Below are 5,413 nucleotides of genomic sequence, written 5' to 3'. Positions count from 1 at the left end.
GTCTCGATAAGCGCTCATAACGGGCCTGATGTTCGGGAATAGAAAATCGCATGCCCTCTGGCTCAGAGGATGACTCACGTGGCCTCTTATCAGTTTGCTTCTTTGTCCTAGGTGCCATGATCTGCCAAATTTAGACCAAACTAGTCAAACAAGTTGATAAAACAATACTGCAGAAATCCACACGGTCGTGTGGAATTTGCGCATGCCCGTGTGGATTCACGGGGCGTGAGAAACGCACGGCCAGGTATCAACAATATAAAAATACACATCAATAATATCTCTAACTTCGTTCTAAACATAAATCATTGTTCCAATTGAAGAAACGAAGCATTGTTGACTAGATTAATCAATAGAAATCATGAATTGACGAAGAAGATGAAGAAAATGAATTTATCGACGAGGAGAAATGAGAAAATAGGGAGCCGGCTGAAAAACTTGCTAAAATCCCACCAAACTGGCGCAATGGACTCGGAGAATGTTGTGAGAGTGTTTTCAAGGGAAAAGGAGTCGTGAAGAAGGAGAGAAATCATCCCCTTTTTAAACAGAACTCGCGACTTTTTGACGTTCTGTGCATCCACACGGGCGTGTGGAAATTCCCCACGCCCATGTGCCTCACTTCAAAAGCTCCACAGGGGCGTATGCACACCGCTGTGCGCTCTCGGAAAAAACTCTCACCGACTTAAAAAAGCGATCTCCCACGGGCGTGCAGGGAAATTATCCACTCCCCGTGCGCCCTGGACTCCACGAGGGCGCGACGCCTCGCCCGTGGCTTCCCTTGTCATCCGAGAAAAAAATATCAAGTCGCCCACACGCCTGCAGGGGAAATTCCCCACGCGTGAGCATTCACGAGCCTCAACTCACGTGGGCGGCCGCACGCCTGTGTTTTCTGGAATGGAGGGAGCAACTTGCGAGTTTCGCACGCAGGGCGTGGAAATTACCCACGCCCGTGCGTGGTTCACAGAGTCATCCACGGGGCGAGTCCACGCCCTGCGTATTCTCGGGAAAAATCGCCCAACTGCAGGGAAGGCACACGCCCTGCTGTGGAAATTACACACGGGCTTGCGCCCAGATAGCATAGTCGTCCCGCAGTGTGCAGCCCACGACGCCCGTGCCCTCTCGGAAGAGTTCACAGTACACACCCACGGGCGTGTGGAATTTCCACATGCCCGTGTGGTTTCTCTGGATGACTTAGAAAAACTTGCATGCTCTGCAGAACTAGCCTGAACATGTTTACACACTCAGAGCCTGCCCTATTGTGCAAAGTATACCAGATAAAAACACAAAATGGAACTCAAACGACCAAACTTCGCCAATTCCCAACAAAACATACAATAAATTCTTTTAAAAACCCACAATAAAATCGCAGCACCAGCACTCAAAAATTGAAACACCAACACTTAACAATTTATTCATGCAAACAAACTAAACTAAAAGTACGAAAAAATAGTAAACACTTGGGTTGCCTCCCAAGAAGCGCTTGTTTAACGTCACTAAGCTTGACGTATCTTTCTTACCTCATGGTGTTTCATGAATGAATGTTGCCCTCTTACCCATAACTTGAAAGCATGATGAGCAAAGTCTCTTGAGGGTAAAGGGTGTACTATCAGGCTTCGGACCACCTAGCAATTGTTCATCCAACTCTCTTGGCTCATGTACGTCCTTAACAGTCTTGGGGCGTTTTCGGTGGCGTCTTCGAGCCCTCTTCATTTTCCGAGCACCTTCTTCAAGATTCCCGGAGTAGATGTTTCCTCTCCGGTCGAACCAAGCATCAGTACTTCTTCATTGCTCTCCCCTTGGTCAAACAAACCTTCATACGGATCCAGGTTGAACATTTCCTGTATATATTAATCAACAATCTCATCAGTAGTGTCTAGAAAATACAAAGTGTCATCAAAATCGAGAGAATGCCGCATGGCTTCGGCAAGGCGGTAAGTGAGCTTATCGTCTTCGACTCTCCACGTGAGCTCTCCGCCGTCCATGTCAATTAATGCTTTGGAAGTCCGCAAGAACGGTCTCCCAAGTATCAAGGGTACATCTGCATCCTCATCAACATCTAGCACTACAAAGTCAACCGGAAAAATATACTTGTCCACCTTGACAAGCACGTCTTCAATGATGCCTCTCGGATGTCGTACCGTTCGGTCCGCCAATTGTAAAGTCATCCGAGTAGGCCTAGACTCACCCAGGCCTAGCTTTTGGAAGAAAGTATATGGCATGACGTTGATACTTGCCCCTGAATCTGCTAATGCCATTTCCTTGCCTAAGTTGCCGATGTTACACGGAATAATGAAGTTCCCGGGTCTTTCTTCTTGTTTGGTATGTTCTTTTGCAACACCGCCGAGCATGAAGCATCAAGCACCACTAAAGCACTCTCCACTAATTTCCTCTTATTGGTCAATAGGTCTTTTAGGAACTTCGCATACTTAGGCATTTGAGCCAAAGCCTCAACAAAAGGAATGTTGATGTGGAGTTGCTTGAACAAACTCAGGAACTTCTTATACTGGTCATTCCCTTTGTCATTCTTTAATCTAGAGGGATAAGGGATTCTTTGCTTGAAAGATGGGGATACCACCTCTTTCTCTTTGTTTTCTCCCTTCTCAACCTCTACGACCTCGGGTGCGTGTTCTTTCGGTTTTTCACTCGGAAGCCGTCCTTCAACCTCACGACCGCTTCTCAAAACGATCGCCTTCACATGTTCTCTCGGGTTGGTTTCTGTGTTGCTTGGTAAACTTCCATGTGGCCTTTCGGAAAGAGATTTCGCAATTTGCCCCACTTGATTTTCAAGGTTGTGCAAGGAGGCCGTGTGATTGCGAAGTGTAGCCTCGACTGATTCAAACCTTGTATTTGCCGATTGAACAAATCTAGCCATGTGCTTCTCCAAATCCGTCATTCGGGTTTCCATACCTGAAATTCTATTTTCCACTTGAGGGGCTTGTTGTTGTTGTTGGAACCCCGATGGCCCCATGGTCTTCTGTGGTCCTTGATTACTCCATGAAAAGTTGGGATGATTCTTCCAACCTGAATTGTAGGTGTTGCTGTATGGATTCCCTTGAGATCTAATTCCATTACCTACAAAGTTAACATTCTCAACTAAAGAAACATCACCAATGACAATTAGGCAATCGGAGGGAGCATGTCCTCCACCACAACCAGTGCAATTGGTCATGGCCGCCACTCTATTCGAAGCTATAAGATCTAGCTTCTTACTCAAACTCTCCACTTGGGCCGCCAATGAAGTTACCGCATCAATTTCATGGAGACCGGCCACCTTTTTCTTCTCTCTAGCATTCCACTGGTAGCTATTTAACCCCATTTCCTCAATCAATTGACGAGCCTCGTCGGGGGTCTTTCTACCTAAGGTACCTCCTACCGCCGCATCCAAGAGTTACCTTGTACTCGGGTTCAAACCATTGTAGAAGGTTTGAACAATCATCCACTCTGGGAATCCGTGTTGCGGACACTTGCGCAGGAGTTCCTTGAACCTTTCCCATGTCTCAAATAGAGACTCCAATTCCAACTGCATAAAGGATGAGATCTCATTCCTAAGCTTTGCTGATTTTCCGGGAGGGAAATAACGGGGTAGAAAAGCTTCTACCATCTCCTCCCATGTAGTGATTGATGCCCCTAGGTAATGAGTGTAGCCATCGCTTTGCTTTTACCCTTTAAGGAAAAATGGGAAGGCTCTCAATTTGATGGCATCATCCATCACACCATTTATCTTCAAAGATGTCACACACCCTCGAGGAAGCTCTCACGTGACTATTTGGATCCTCATCGGCCAAACCGCTGAATTGTGCGGACTCACTGAAAAGATATGGATGAATGCCGGCTTTTAGCTCGAAATTACAGTCAGAATTGGGGGACGCACAATACTCGATTGTGTCCCCAACACTGAAGGTCTAGCATAATCGGATAGTGTCCGTTGTTGCTCATTTTGTTCTGCCATGTTGTCAGATAGTTCTACTTCCAAATCAGTTGGATTAGGCTGTTCTTGTGCAGGTTCTTTCCCTTTCCTTCGAAGTGTACGTTCAAGCTCAAGGTCTTCTTCAATCAATATTGATGGATTCCCTCGGGTCATAACCTGGAGCTGCACCAAAAGTAAAGAAAAAGAAAATCAGAATGATGATAGAATAAGAAGATATGAAACAGAATGTGTAGTGGAATAGCTAAGAAAACAAAGTGCAAAGTATCTCTAAACGCCTAGCTCCCCGGCAATGGCGCCAAAAACTTGACAAGTTCCCCTTGCTTATATTCCGCAAGTGCACGGGTTTATCGAAGTAATAATCCCGGGTGAGCGGGGTCGAATCCACAGGGAGTAGGGAGTAAAGACACTTAATTCGATTCTTAGCTATGTGGAGTATTAACAATGATAAGTGTGATAATGATTCTGATAAACGCCTAAATGTATGTATTTTATATGTATTAATCGTGTATTATTTGTGAACATGTTAATGAATTGATGCCCGCTTTTATGTCTAAATTGGTTATTTCGGTGTTGCAGTGTCTTAAATGAGTCAAACGATGCTCAAAAAAATGTAAATCGGATGAATTCGACATCAAAAACGGCATTTTTTTGGGGTCCCGACGATCAGTAGCGAATCAGTAGCGGTGTCATTGTTCTTGCCGCGGGCATTTGGTCGGGAGTTTCACGGGCTCCATGCGCCCGCATGGATGCCCGTGAGGTTTGCTCGGAAATTCTCAAGGCTCGGCATCGTAGCAAAAAAACATCAGTAGCATAAATACCGTAGTAAACCATCGAGATGAGCATCGTAGCACCGACATGTTTTCTCGGGCATTTGGTCGTGAGCTTTCACGGGCTCCATGCGCCCGCATGGATGCCCGCATGGACTGACGGGATTTAAATAGAACATGATTTTCTAGGGCAAAGGGAGTTTTTTTGGGGGAGTTTTTCTCTTGGGCCTCTAGGGCCGCCGCCCACTCTTCCCATCGGGCGATCTATCGCAGAAGGCTTCACCAAGAGGGAGACAAACTTTGAAGGAGAAGATAGGGAGAAGATCCTAGTCATCAAAAAGTATCATTTGAGGAGAGATCTCTTCAAATCTTCAAGATCTTCACCATCTAAGTGGGATCTAAAGCTAGAGGGAGTAGTTCTTACTTCTCTTCTTCTTTATTTGTTCCTTGGATTTGTATGAGTGGTCCTCTTTCATGAGGCACTAACTTATATGTGATTTGGATATGATGAACTCTAGGGTTGATTGTTTGTAATTTGGATGATCATCTTTATTGATGTATTGTTGGATGTTGTATTTCTTTTTATGGAAACTTGTAGTTTGTGGTTCAAGTCTTGTGTACTTTGATGTGTTGATTTGCATGAGAACTCAGATTTCAACTTCTAGGTTGTACTTGGTTGCGTGACCATCGCCCTTGTACTAGACACACTTGGCTTGAAAGG

General features: G+C 45.4%; 1 non-coding gene across 1 annotated transcript; it reads left to right on the top strand.

The window, feature by feature from the left end:
- The first annotated feature begins 3,443 nt into the window (after positions 1-3,443).
- LOC120256945 lies at positions 3,444-3,550 on the top strand. Its single transcript, XR_005535468.1, has one exon. It is a non-coding gene; the product is annotated as a small nucleolar RNA R71 (small nucleolar RNA).
- The last annotated feature ends 1,863 nt before the right edge of the window (positions 3,551-5,413 follow it).

The sequence above is a fragment of the Dioscorea cayenensis genome, unplaced genomic scaffold (genome assembly GCF_009730915.1).
Source record: "Dioscorea cayenensis subsp. rotundata cultivar TDr96_F1 unplaced genomic scaffold, TDr96_F1_v2_PseudoChromosome.rev07_lg8_w22 25.fasta BLBR01001750.1, whole genome shotgun sequence".
Taxonomy (NCBI): domain Eukaryota; kingdom Viridiplantae; phylum Streptophyta; class Magnoliopsida; order Dioscoreales; family Dioscoreaceae; genus Dioscorea; species Dioscorea cayenensis.
The sequence above is the reverse complement of the archived record's forward strand: the minus strand, read 5'-3'. Positions and strand labels throughout refer to the sequence as shown.